We start from the raw sequence: 13643 nt of genomic DNA on the forward strand, positions 1-13643 counted from the left end.
GATTGAGGAAGTAGTGAAGCAGTGTGAAGCTTGTCAAAGTCTGCGAGGCAAATCGGCTCGGATTGATCCTCCACACCCTTGGATTTATCCTCAGAAGCCATGGGAGAGAGTACACGCTGACTTTTGTGAAGTCGCTGGGAAACAGTACCTGCTTATGGTGGATTCATTCAGTAAATGGCCTGAAGTACATGAGCTAGGTACTCATGCAACCACAGCACAAACTATTGATGCATGAGACATACTTTTAGTTATGATGGACTACCCCTACGAGTGGTGACGGACAACGGTCCACAATTTACTTCACATGAGTTTAAGGACTTTATGTCAGCGAATGGAATAAAACATCAATTAACTCCTCCTTATCACCCAGCCTCAAATGGACAGGTTGAGAGAATGGTGCAAGAGTTTAAGAAGTCTCTAAAAACAAAGCCAACTGGTAGGTCAGTGAGTCACCAGGTATCAATCTTTCTATTGCACTACAGGACAACACCAAACAGCACAACCGGCAAGATACCAGCCGAATTGATGTTGAAGCGGAGTCCGAGAACAAGACTATCAATATTACATCCTGAAGCTGACAGTGAGTTGAGAGAGGCTCAGAGTCAACAATATGGCACTGCATCTGGTCGGGTTCGACAGCTACAGCCAGGAATGACAGTCAGTGTTACAAATCCAAGACAAGATAGCAGAGGGAAATGGCTATGTGGGGTCATTATCCAACGTTTAGGGCCTGCAACCTATCTTGTAAGTGTTGAAGGAGGACCAAGGTATGCCCATATTGACCAGTTGAGAGAGCGTGATGGAAGAACCTTTTCAGAGTACACATGGGAACCTACAGGAGATATATCTGTACCCACAATGAACCAAGACAATGGCAACAGCAAGCAAAAGGACAAGATCAATCTAGTACTACAAGTACATCCACAAGCACATCATCAGGATCCTCTCAAGATAATAACAGTGCAAAAAAAAAACGAGAAAACTTCACTGAGACTACACCAATGTCCCAGCAGTCTCACCAGATACCACCGTCTACAGCAGTAACTGAAGAGAGACAAACAGAAAACCACCTGCACAGTACAATCCTATAGTATACTAATGAGATTAGCTACGTATATGTTGTGAGACAATACGTCTTTAGTTTGTCTGTGTTTAGTCCTCATAGTCTGCGTTCAGTGTTCCATGTCTGAATCAGTGCGTATGTGTCATATAAGGGTATAGACACTACAGATAACGTAAAAATATTTTGAGCCTTCCCTCTTGTGGCATGGTATTGATGGTATAAATAAGCACATCTCACTAGAACAAGTCATCCTTGCAAGTAAGAGTATCAGAATGAGTCGTCAGAAGCGATCAAAGCCAAATATGTGGCAAGTGGACCAAGATGACCTGTTTGACTCATGGGATAACACAAATAGAAACGCTGCTGGCCGTGTTGAAAGTTCTTGTCACCCTGTGAAGACGTTACAGTGAATCAACTGTGGTTTGAGAAATTTCAATCACCTGACATTGATGATGAAGCTGCATATCAAACTGGAATACAGCAGTCAATGATGAGCTGCACATCACAAATACAGCATTCAGATGTATTCATTCATTTCTGTCATTATATATACAGTGCATAATAATAAGTATGGTGTATACAGGAAACACACTCCCATCATCATGACTTGGAAGAGTTAGACAGTGTTTTTACTGCTTCAAGCACAGAGTCTGATTTAGAATCTTTGCCATCACTCTCAGCAGAAATACCATCACCCTCAGCAGAACAAACAGAAGAAAACAACTCTACCAATATCGCCACACCAAATAGAGAGTCTACAAGGTAAGCTTCATCTTGTTAACTAAGTTATCAAATAAAGCTAAATAACATAACACTGCATTTCAGAGATGTCCATGGCTCTCCTTTTTATAGCAACAACAGAAGTTGGCCTGTATGGAGCTGGCATGGCGGTACATCTTCTACAGCTGAAGATGCCTTAGCAAGAATCCTCTCTGCTCCAGCTCAACAGTTGTGTTTCTACACCCAAATGTGTTGAACATAACTGTGCTTTCCTCGTTGATATGACATCACTTTCCCACCCAAACAACATTTTTTGCAGATGATCTGGGAGCTTGGAATTGTCAAGGATGCCCTTCACTCTTTTATCAAGTGAAACACAACCTTCAAGGAGAAGTGCGAATTCGTCCATGTGGAAAGAAAAAAGAAGGAATGATTCCAAAGAAAGCAACACACAAAGTCCACAAAAAATATGCTAAGAACAAGTCTTCTGCAGACTTTAGAAGAATTATCTACACTGTGTTTTCTATTGGTAAGGCAGCTACAACATTTTACACAAAAAATACAAAAACCTTATTTGTTTATATCTTCTGCAGACAACACAGGGTTTGAAACACAGCTTGGTATCTCCATGATATCATACTGCTTTCTCCATGGAGAACACAAGCTGAATGTACAAAAGCATGGATATCGGAAGATTAGAAACCAGCCGTATGTCCACACTGAGACAAGCACCCTAACAGACATTCAAACAACTTCACAAACAATACAGCCCAAGCAAGTAGCCTCACACATTTACCAGCAGAGAGGTGGAATCAGCACCGAATCAGTTAGTCAACTGACAAGATCGCAACAGCAAGTCAAGGACAGCAGACGATACATATCTGGAGTTGGACGCACTGCCATAGCTGTCAACAAGGATCTGCTCCTTGACGTTATGATGATGGAAGAGTCAGCGCAAAGTCCATCAGACAAATTTGTCAGGGCAGTAACTGCCTTTCCAGAACCAATGTGTGTATTAGCTACTGAACAACAACTTGTAGACATGGAACGCTTCTGTGTTGACTGTTCACCCAATTGCAGCATCTTGGGTGTAGATCCCACCTTCAATTGTGGGAAATTCTATGTAACAGTTTCGACGTACAATCACTTACTGCTGAACAACTCACACTGAAAGAACCCAACGTTCATTGGAGCACTATTAATACATCAACAAGAGCTTGAAACTTCATACAGCTTTCTGGGGAACACATTAATTAACTGCCGCCCCTCCCTAGCTGGAGTCCATTCATTTGGAACAGACGGAAAGACAACCTTGTGAAAGGGCTGAAAAGAACCTTTCAAGATGGCATACATGTCCAATGCTCTATTCATGCAGAACGAAACGTTAAACAAAAGCTTGCAGAAATGAAATTAACACCTGTTGCTGCCAATGAAATACTAGCAGACGTATTTGGAAGAAAGCTGTGAGAATTGCAAGTTTGTGAAGAAGGACTCATAGACTGTGAATCGGCGTCAGATTTTAATCAAAAGCTGAGCTGTCTCAAAGACAAGTGGAACAGCATACAGCCCAATTTTTATTCATGGTTCCTGAAGTACAAAGCAAATAGTATGAAAGCCACCATGATTGCAGCAGTCCGTACACAAGCTGGACTTGGAAAACCACCTACACGTTACAGCACAAACAGAAATGAAGCAATGAACAACACCATCAAGAAATCACTTAGCTACAAAGAAAAATATATTGCGGAATTCTGTAAGCACATGAAAGACCTTATTAAACAACAATTTGAAGAAGTAGAAAAGGCCATTTGAGGAATTGGTGAATACACATTTGCACTTGGCTTTGAGCATCCGTACTTACAAGAACAAGAGTGGAATGATTTAAATCTTGAGCAAAGGAAAGAACACATTAAAAAGTAGTGATTGTCCTCAACAACGAGATGGTAATAGCAACAAAGACAAGAGCCAACCGGAAGCCAGCAGTAAGCAAGCCAACAATCCAACTACAAATACCACCGGTCTTTCACAATCTCTAGAGACTATCATGAAAGCTTGTCCTGGAGTGCCCAGTGCAACAATTGCTGGTATGGTTGACAAGGCCAAGAAACTGCTCCAAGCACAAACAGACGTGACTGCTGTTCCACGTCCAAACAAACGATCACACTTTGTCATCAGCAACACCAAACCAGGGAGGCCACATTTAGTAACAACAGGGAATATGTGTGGTCAATTCTCATGTGAACTTTCATGTGGCTCTTGGGCTGCTTACAAAATATATTCTCATGTGATTGCTGTAGCAGAATACAATGGTGAGCTGTTGAATATGTTACAAAACGCTGTTGCAGAAAACAACCACAGGAAACTTGACTGCACTTGCAATGGCTACCATGCCTCGTGATGCAGGCAAGAAACCCAACAAGCGAGAGCAATACAGACAAAAGCAAGCAGAAGCACCACCTGGACCACTATACAAAGGCTACACACTACATTGCCTAGCTCCTCGTCAAGTACATCATGGCAGTCTGGGCATGCAATGCATGGTTCTGTTCAAAGTTCATCTCCCAATATGCCTCAATGCTTTCAAATGACAGCACCATCACAAGGTACTTTAATCCCTCAAGTAATGTACAGCAGTTAATTCAAACTTGCTATCCACTGATATGTTTTTAGATTCATCGACTACTGTACGTATCTCAACCATTTCAACGGACATCATCATCACAAGCTCCATCAGCTACCACATCTCAACCTTTTCTAATAACAGCACAATCACGAGGTAATTGGAATTTCTCAAGTACACTACAGCAGTTGACTGTTCAAACTTCTAATGCATGTTTCTCTGTAAGGTTCATCAGCTACACTATCTCAACCTTTTCGAATGGCAGCACCATCACAAGGTACATTAAACGTTAATTAACAGTCGATGACAGCTGTTCAGACCTGCAGTACATTATTCTCTCTTCGAGGTTCATCAGCTACTGCATATCTACCTTTTCAAATAACACCATCACAACTAACTGCATCTGGATATCCAGTTTACGCACAACAACTGTATGGGCAACCTCAACAATACAACCCTGGACTTTGGCCAGGACCACCCCTGATGCACAGCATAAACCCAAACCCTGTGAGTTTCACACCAATGACAGCTACAGCATCTGCTATAAGTCCACAGGACATGGTTCCTAAGCCATTCAAATTCAAATTCTTGACTAATCAAATCAAGGTCTGTGCAGGTTGCAGACAGGGATATCAAAGACGAACAGATCCACCTTATATGACATTTGCATTGTGCACGAGGAAAGCATCTAGATAGTACAACATGATAAGTCTTTCAAAAGAATCCACCAATGCACACTACCATGGCAATGCAACATGCATTATCATCAAGCATCCTGCTTTTCAGCCGAATTGTATCGAAATACCACCAGATGTTAAGGCACGTCTACTGCCAGTGCACAAGCACTACCTCAGAGATCACTTTGGAATTATCATCTAACAACATGTCTAAAGACTATATAGTAGTTTAGTTGTTGCAGAGTTGCTACTTTGTTAGAGCAACTTGTTTTGGAATTATAGAAAGTGACATGACAACTATTTGCAAAGTTGACTTCACACAGCAGTTTTGAGCTATCTAGATAAAAGTATAAACAGGTTGTGTTGTTAATCAAGAGAATTCCAAATAACCTTAAACAAATTCGTGCCACTCCAGTGCTTGCACATTTTTCTTGAGTCATTCTCTGCCCAAATATTATATTTAAAAAGCCATGAACACGGTCATTGCATTAGCACTTGCAATACATACAATATAGCTGCTGCAAAGAGCACAACAGCACAACTGAACTTGGCATTATCTGGTCTAACACTGTACTGAAAAGCTCTAGTACATTGTTGAGGTTATCATTGATTATTCAATTATCTTATCAAAACAACTAAAATAAATTTCTTGTCACTATGTGTTACTAAACCAGCACTTTGTCAAGTAGGCCAACGAATTTTTTTAGATAATATGCAAAATTTAGCACCATTTAATTAATTATTACGTCAGTTAATTAACATTTTACAAAGATGTCAAAAAGAGAATTTAAACGTAGCCTAACGACAACGCGCGCACGTGTAATAACGTGTGAGTTGTTCAACGAACTAAAAAAGCTAGCGAGTTCGAGACCACTACAGTAAATAAACATGTCTAGGCCAACCTGCAGCTAGCGCTGACGCTGACGCTAAGCTAGGCACACGGTAGGGCGTTCCCAAGGTTGTAAGACACAGAAACTTGACAGACGGCGTCTAGAGCTACCTTTAGGGTCAGTGGATAGTCCGGCCATTTAATTTTCTACATTTCAATTTTTGTGTTTTCATTTTTCAATTTTTAATATTTATGTTAACTTTTTAAAAAAAGTTCAATTTTTAATTTTTATTTTTTATTTTCTATTTTTTATTTGCATTCTTATTAAAAATTTGTGTTTATTAACTTTTAACTTTTAATTTTTAATTTTTAATTTTCTATTTTCCTTTTTATTTTTTTGTAAAATGGTTTTTCATCTTTTGATGTTTGATTCTTGTGATCTTTAGATTTATCTTTTAAAGTTTGATTTTTAGGCACCTATGTGCTCAAAACTAGAAACTTGAACTCGCAGTTCGCTTTTCTATTTCTAAGATTAACAGAAAATAGAAAATTGAAATGGCCGGAGAAACTAGACATAGCAGGGGTCTCAGCGGGGCTTCCATTCGTACGCGTGTCTCAGGAGATAACATTTCCAACACACAAGCATGTGTTTGTTTTTACTTTACTTTCCGTCACGTGCCAAACCACGTTGGCAGCGCTTGACAACTCCGCTCTGACCACAACGTTGTGCCAGTGAATACCGCGCTCCCTAGCTGTGTAGGTACGTGCATTGTACACAATACGCTACCTTTATCGTAGATGAACCGGTTGGAGGGGAAATGCTACGAATATCTAGCTCTAGGTACTGTATCTAGATAGGCTCCGCCCTAGCGGATCGCCGAGTTGGCAACTGTGGTGACGAAGTATTACAGACTCGTTTATTGTCTAGGAAAAATCGAGACACAAATAAAACATCGAAACCGTCAACCTATACTAGAAGTAGTAGACTGGGCACACTACTAGGCCTACACGGTACTGTACAAGGGTGGGCGTGGTACTCTACAGCAGGTCACATTTCTTCATTTCGTCGGACACGGAACTACCAATTGTGTTTCCATCTGCCACAACCCAAGGTGCTGGTGCCTCCTCGTCACGCATCTTGACTGCAGATATGAACGTACGCGTCGACAATGACAGCCCAGAGATCACCGAGTGACACGGTAGAACTCTACAATCATTGTCTAGCATTATTGACTCTAGTACAGTAGCTATACTCAGCATTGGCATAGTAGTCTACTTAGTAACTAGCTCTAGCTAGCTGTAGCTGACTAGCTACATTTATGACCATGTTCTTTCAGTTGTAGCTGCACACTGTTCTACGTTAGTTGAGCTAATTAATTGAGTTGAGTTGAGCAAATAGAGTTCAGTTGAGTTGACTTCAAGTAAGAGTTCAGAAGGAGTTCTAGAACGATGGACGTACATGTCTGTTTGCTTGGGGAGTTGTGCGACGTCATGCAAATGTGACCTGCTATACAATACCACGCCCACCCTGGTACGGTACCGTGTAGTGTGCCCGTGAAAGCGCCTAGTCTACTACTTGTAGTAGGTTGACGGGTTCGATGTTTCAATTGTGCCTCGATTTTTCTCAGACAACAAACGAGTCTTTAGACTTCGTCACCACAGTTGCCAACTCGGTGATCCGCTAGTGTGGAGCCTCTAGCGATACGTATTCGTAGCATTTCCCCTTCAATCGGTTCATCTACGGTAAAGGTAGCGTATTGTGTACAATGCACGTACACTGTACCTACACAGCTAGGGAGTGCGGTATTCACTGGCACAACGTTCTGGTCAGAGCGGAGTTGCAAGAGCTGCCAACGTGGTTTGGCACGTGACGGATAGTAAAGTAAAAACAAACACATGCTTGTGTTGGAAATGTGATCTCCTGAGACACGTGTACGAATGGAAGCCCCGCTGAGACCCCGCTGAGACCCCTGCTGTGTCTAGTGTCTTCGGTCATTTCAATTTTCTATTTTCTATTCATCTTAGAAATAGAAAAGCGAACTGCGCGTTCAAGTTTCTAGTTTTGAGCACATAGGTGCTTAAAAATCAAACTTTATAAGATAATTCTAAAAATCACAACAATCAAACATCAAAAGATGAAAAACCATTTTACAAAATAATAGAAAGAAAAATAGAAAATTAAAAATTAAAAATTAAAAGTTAAAATTTAATAAACACAAAATTTTAATAAGGATGCAAGTAAAAAATTATAAATTAAAAATTAACTTTTTGTAAAAAAATTAGCAAAAAATTAAAAATTGAAAAATTAAAACACGAAAATTGAAATGTAGAAAATTAAATGGCCAGACCATCCACTGACCTACTTGCTACGATGTAACTCTAGAACCAAACATCACTAGACACTTGCTATACGATGTAACTCTAAAACCAAACATCACTAGGCACTTGTTACGATGAGCAATAGTCGCTATGCACTTGTTTTGGCAGAAACGGCACACCATACGCTAATCGCAGCAGAAAGCAAACAATGACAGGAGCAACGGTCTAAATCTGAGATGCTCTAGTCTATAGATCTAGTGTGCGTGGATTCGTGGATCCGTGGCCGTTTTCGCGAAATAAGACTAGTCGCTGCAGTCTGTTTGACATATACTGTATGTGGATTCGTAGATTCGCGTTTTCCACTCAGCCGTAATTGAAGCACGTAACTGTTCGCTGAGGTTAGCAAATTCGATCTAGTATCTTCATATGGTTGTGTGACACGTACTATGTTTGTTTAAAACCGCTCTTCATTTTACTACGCTTGCAAGGTACGTTCTGTATGCCAAAAGAACAACCGCATACTATAGATTTGTAAACAGATAAATATAGTGGGTAACTTGGTAAGGACGATGAATGCAATTTTGTTTCGGCAACATGAACGTAAAAAATTGAATCAAGTGTGCTCTTTCGAGGAGCCAACTCTATTATAATTTCTTGGCAAGATCGAAGAGTGAAGTGAGTGTCGATGTCGTTTTCGTGCGCGACTTAGGAGCAAAAGAAACCGAGGCGTGACAAAAGGATTATAAAGAAAAGGCGAGAAGAAGAGCAAAGTCTGTTGTCTTAATAATTACGCGCTCATGCATGACAAGCGTGACCATTAAAATTAAATTGTTATAGTCCGCAAATATCTAGGTAAACGACTTAGACGATTGAACAAAAATAGAAAAGCAGAAGAAGAACAACTCAATGTCTGTTTCTAAGTTCCAATGTTTGTTCGACAGCTCCTACCTAACGCAACCATGCATGCATTTGTAGTTAGTAACTTACGCGACTAGACGAAAGACAGAACACAAGATCGCTCGCCTAACGTTAACACGACGCTAACGAGCATTTCCAATAGGTTTAGTTGTGGAATTATATGTGGAGTATACAGATAGTTTAGGGGTACGCCTATTTCTTAATTTCGCTGGTTGATCTAACTAAGGAAAGAACAAAAAATTATAATGTGCCTAATTAGTGACAATAACCAATTACTAAACATTTAGTTAATTAATTAACACAGAACTTGTACGACTGTCTATTACTAGAACATAAGCTTGTAATAAATATAAGAACGACGTATATATATGCACTTTCTTGAGGCTAGTTGTGATGTTCTTAATTCTAGTGTTTTGATGTCTTTATCGATCGATTTTCCAGCAGTACAACTCCTTGTTCACGGCCGTTACGGCTGCGCAACTTAGTTTGCACGTGCTCAGTCAAGTGGAATTGTGCGATCACCAACATATACCATCACTTCCTTTGAAAAGTTTTCCATTCTTTCTTCTACGTCTGAATGACAATAAGCGAACAACGTGCAAGAAAGTAAGTGCAGACGTTCATACTATAACTCTATAGATTGTAAGTCTCCTAACACGTTTATAATGAGTCACACTTCCATGATAACTACAGAGGTCGTTTTCACTGTTATCTCATATCTCGGGGTTTGCAGATATAACAATGATCGGAAACAAGACACACCACAGCCACCGTCACTCCGCTTTTGTGTACGCCTCGTAGAACTAACGATACAGATTCGAGTCTTTTGACACGTGACTCTAGGCTCCTATCTGCCTGAAAATGTGGTCAGCTGAGACCGAACTCGTCTGCACGGGTGCTTCCACCTTGTTTCTCGATGCAAAAAGTGCAGCTACTCTAGCCAAACGCAGGGCAACGACCAACCGATGAGAAAACAAGAAGAACGGAGATCATGAGACAACATCGTCGACAGGCGCTTCAATACGCACGAACCTCTCTCTGCTGGCGAACAACAGTATGAGGCACGTCATACGACCGACGATTGCAAATACAGACACTGTAACGATTGTTCTATAATTAGCATATGTGACGTACTAGACAGATGTTCACGTGTTCGGCTGTTCTGGTCTACCCGCGTAACTGTTAATATAAGTTTTATATAAACCCATATATACCAGTCATGACTGTGTCACCATACGAAGATGTGCGACCCTTGGTCTGGAAGCCCGCCGCTTGGGTGATGGAAGACTTTCTTCGGTCGTGGAAGATGGATGTTGGTGGCTGTAGTAATCTAAAATTGTTTCTAGAAGGGATGTATTCACAGATACACGATAAATTCGCCAAAGAGTTGTCCGAATTAAAAGGGCTATCGTTTAAACTCACCGTCAAACTACAACTCTAACGGTCGACGAATTGTTGATCTACCTATCGCTAAGTCACAAGCGAATGGTCGTCTTGGATGTTACCGATATCGAGGAGACTCTACATATTATTTTCCCTCAACTCCAACAACATCTTTTGATATGCATGGTTGCGTAGAGGATGGGTCGTCGAGGATACATCAAATATCTTTGGCTTGATATCGGCTAGATATGGGTTCCGTGTGAATACCATCGGCAAGACTTGGCGTTTGTCATAATTGGCGCTGAGACCGAGTTTATCTTGCAGGTACGTCTTCATACATCCTCCTACCATTCGGAAGCCTCGATTTTGTGCATGGTGGTTTCGACCTTGGAGAGTCGAGACGTAACGCCACCAGGTGATATCGTTGTGCTTCTTGCTTATCCCTTTGGCGGAGGCTTTGTTCTTTTGACCGGCTCTATCGTCCACATAGTAGCCTAGCAAATGTTTGGCGGCTTGGGGCATCTCACATTGCCACATCACCACGAGATCGAATCCGGCGTCCCGGATTGCTTGATCTCGTGCAGTGTCTGTTCGTACATCCCTTTGTCGGGTTGATGTTTGGGGCATCCATGCTAGTAGCAACCGTGGAATTAACATACGGTTCGACCGGCCATCTCGTCGACGGGAGCGCCTGCGATCCAACGCTCGCCACCGTGTGGACACCGTGCTGTTGACTTTCGTACTCAAGCCAACGAGTGGCGATTTTGCTCGCGTTATGTTCGGGATAGAACGCTTCTCGTAGGCCGACTGAGGTTTGTCAACCTTGTTACCTGGGCAGACCAATCGGCGTGTCGTTGGAGATGACAAGCTTGAGTAAAGGATTGGGAGCAATGACCACAGAGATAGAGACCAGCACCTTCTTGATATCTTTAATATAGAAGGCATGTTGTTCAAACATTCCGATGGTCATCGTATTGGGATAGTGAGTGGGTTGTCGAGTGAATTGCCACACTTGCTCATTCGGCTGGTACACGCGAATACCCAACTTGAAATGTTTTTCGATCGCGTCGAGAATGTCTAGGTTGGTCTTGGGTACACTTTGCAAAACGCTCTGCCTATTGTAAAAGAATGTGGCGAGCTTTCTGGCTTTGGTGGTGATGCGATCTGCTCGCACCCCTTGATGTAGAGCAAGACATCGAAATAGATCGACATAGGTTGTCGGTCTACGTGTCAAGAGCAACGAGGCCCTTCTTCCGGCGTAGCCATTCGGGTAGAGACCCTGTGCCGAGTAGAGCCTCTCGTGTCTGGACGATGGACAGTTGGACTTGGATAAATCGTACAAACACCCACTTGGTGTTGGGACGATCTATGTTGTCTGTGGTGAGTCGAACTTTCTCTTGTTTCGATATCCAGTTGTGGGCTTGTTGTAGACGATTCATTCTAGTGCTACTGGACACATCTTTGCTAACTAACATCGCTCTACCGTCTTCGAGGTTTCGAATTCGATAGGTGGAAGAATGTCTTAGATAGAATGACGTCTGAGCGTAAAGTGTCAGCTTCTCCATCATTCTTTCGGTAAGACTACCGTCTACACCACGGAAGAATTTGAAGGTCACCGTTCTACGACTTTTGGTCACTTGTTCTCGTTGACCATCTAGCTCGTTCAAGATGTCGGCACCTTTCTTTGCGATGTGTGATGCTAGGGGTATGTGTCTCATTTTGGAATAAGTCTTTTTATGACAGCTAAGCGGTATAGAGGATTTTGCATATACTGACTAATTTTTTTTAACTCGCAATGAGGTATCGACCTCTTCGCGAATTTTTTGCATGACACTGAGCAGAGTTGTCGACGACTCAAGCTCCGCGCAGTGCCGAATATCGCCCACTTTGACAGGCACCTTGAATTCGTCGTACCATCTCCAAGTCTCTAACTTTGGAGTTGAGTTGCAGGAGTTCTGATTTGCGCAGGCAAGAGGCTCTCTCGAGCCTGATGTCTTTGGCCTGCTTTCGTAGATCTTTGCGAGTTGTTCATTTTAAAACAACGGGTCTAGAGGATGACCCTCCGATCGCATTGAGTTACTAAAGGCTGGTTCACAATAGACGTATGCACGTTCACAATATGCATCCGATCCGCGAGCGGCGCAGCGGATCGCTGTTCACAATATGACGGAGCGCGTGTGTGAGCTGCGCTCTGATGACTATAATTAGATTACGTACTAATTGTCACATGACAATATCTAGCCACGTGACTATCACAATATGTCTACTAATGCAAAGAAACAGTTGCTTCTGTTGTGCCTTTTGCGGCGATATCGCAGCAACAAGGCAAACAACCGTCGACGTGTGTGGGTAGTGAGATCTTCTTTGCTGTCCATGGCACGTGCCCTTGACTTGAATTCCCGGACATGGCACTCTACATCTCGTGACCAATTAAACATGTGCGGTGATTGGAGAACTGTAAATTACATTTCCTGTTTGGCGTACGACGTTTCCGGTCGAGCGCATCGAAATAGAGCTGATCCTATTGTTGCGCTCCGCTCTGCGCCACTGCGCTCCAACGGCGGCATCCTTTGATGTTGGCGCACACCGTCGGATCGGATCGCAGCGCATGCATATTGTGAACATGAGTGCGTCTATTGTGAACCAGCCTTAAGACATAGTACACGCTTCTGCAGCTATAAACTATGATAGATTGTTTGTCTAATAGGGCGCGATTTCTTAGCACTCCAATAGACAAGTCACACTCTGTGCTTTAAACCATAGAGATGTTATTTGTCTAAATGGGCGCAACTTTGTCTATAGACAGTAGGCTATCTAGTGTAGATGATACTTTTCTGATAGAGCGCAACTTTTCTCTACTTAGAGAAAAGTCTCTACTTAGAGAGAAGAGTCACCCCTTATATATAGTGCTAAAGATAGTACAAATTTAATATACTACTACGTATTCAATACTTGTAGGTAGTCATAGAAAACTTTAGAAAACTTTGCATCTTATAACCGTACTTACGATAATTGTGGTTGGAAGTCTTAGAATCTGCAAAAATGCAACTAACCTAACTTAGAACGCACAAAATCTGTTTTGTGAGCTCGTTTTCACGTATTGGCTATCAATTT

General features: G+C 41.9%; 1 long non-coding RNA gene across 1 annotated transcript; it reads left to right on the forward strand.

The window, feature by feature from the left end:
* Positions 1 to 236: 236 nt before the first annotated feature.
* LOC134179961 (uncharacterized) lies at positions 237 to 5480 on the forward strand. The gene is made up of 7 exons (XR_009969915.1): positions 237 to 1586; positions 1647 to 1825; positions 1889 to 2312; positions 2377 to 4386; positions 4454 to 4559; positions 4630 to 4680; positions 4750 to 5480. It is a non-coding gene; the product is annotated as an uncharacterized LOC134179961 (long non-coding RNA).
* Positions 5481 to 13643: the final 8163 nt, after the last annotated feature.

The sequence above is a fragment of the Corticium candelabrum genome, chromosome 5 (genome assembly GCF_963422355.1).
Source record: "Corticium candelabrum chromosome 5, ooCorCand1.1, whole genome shotgun sequence".
Lineage (NCBI taxonomy): Eukaryota > Metazoa > Porifera > Homoscleromorpha > Homosclerophorida > Plakinidae > Corticium > Corticium candelabrum.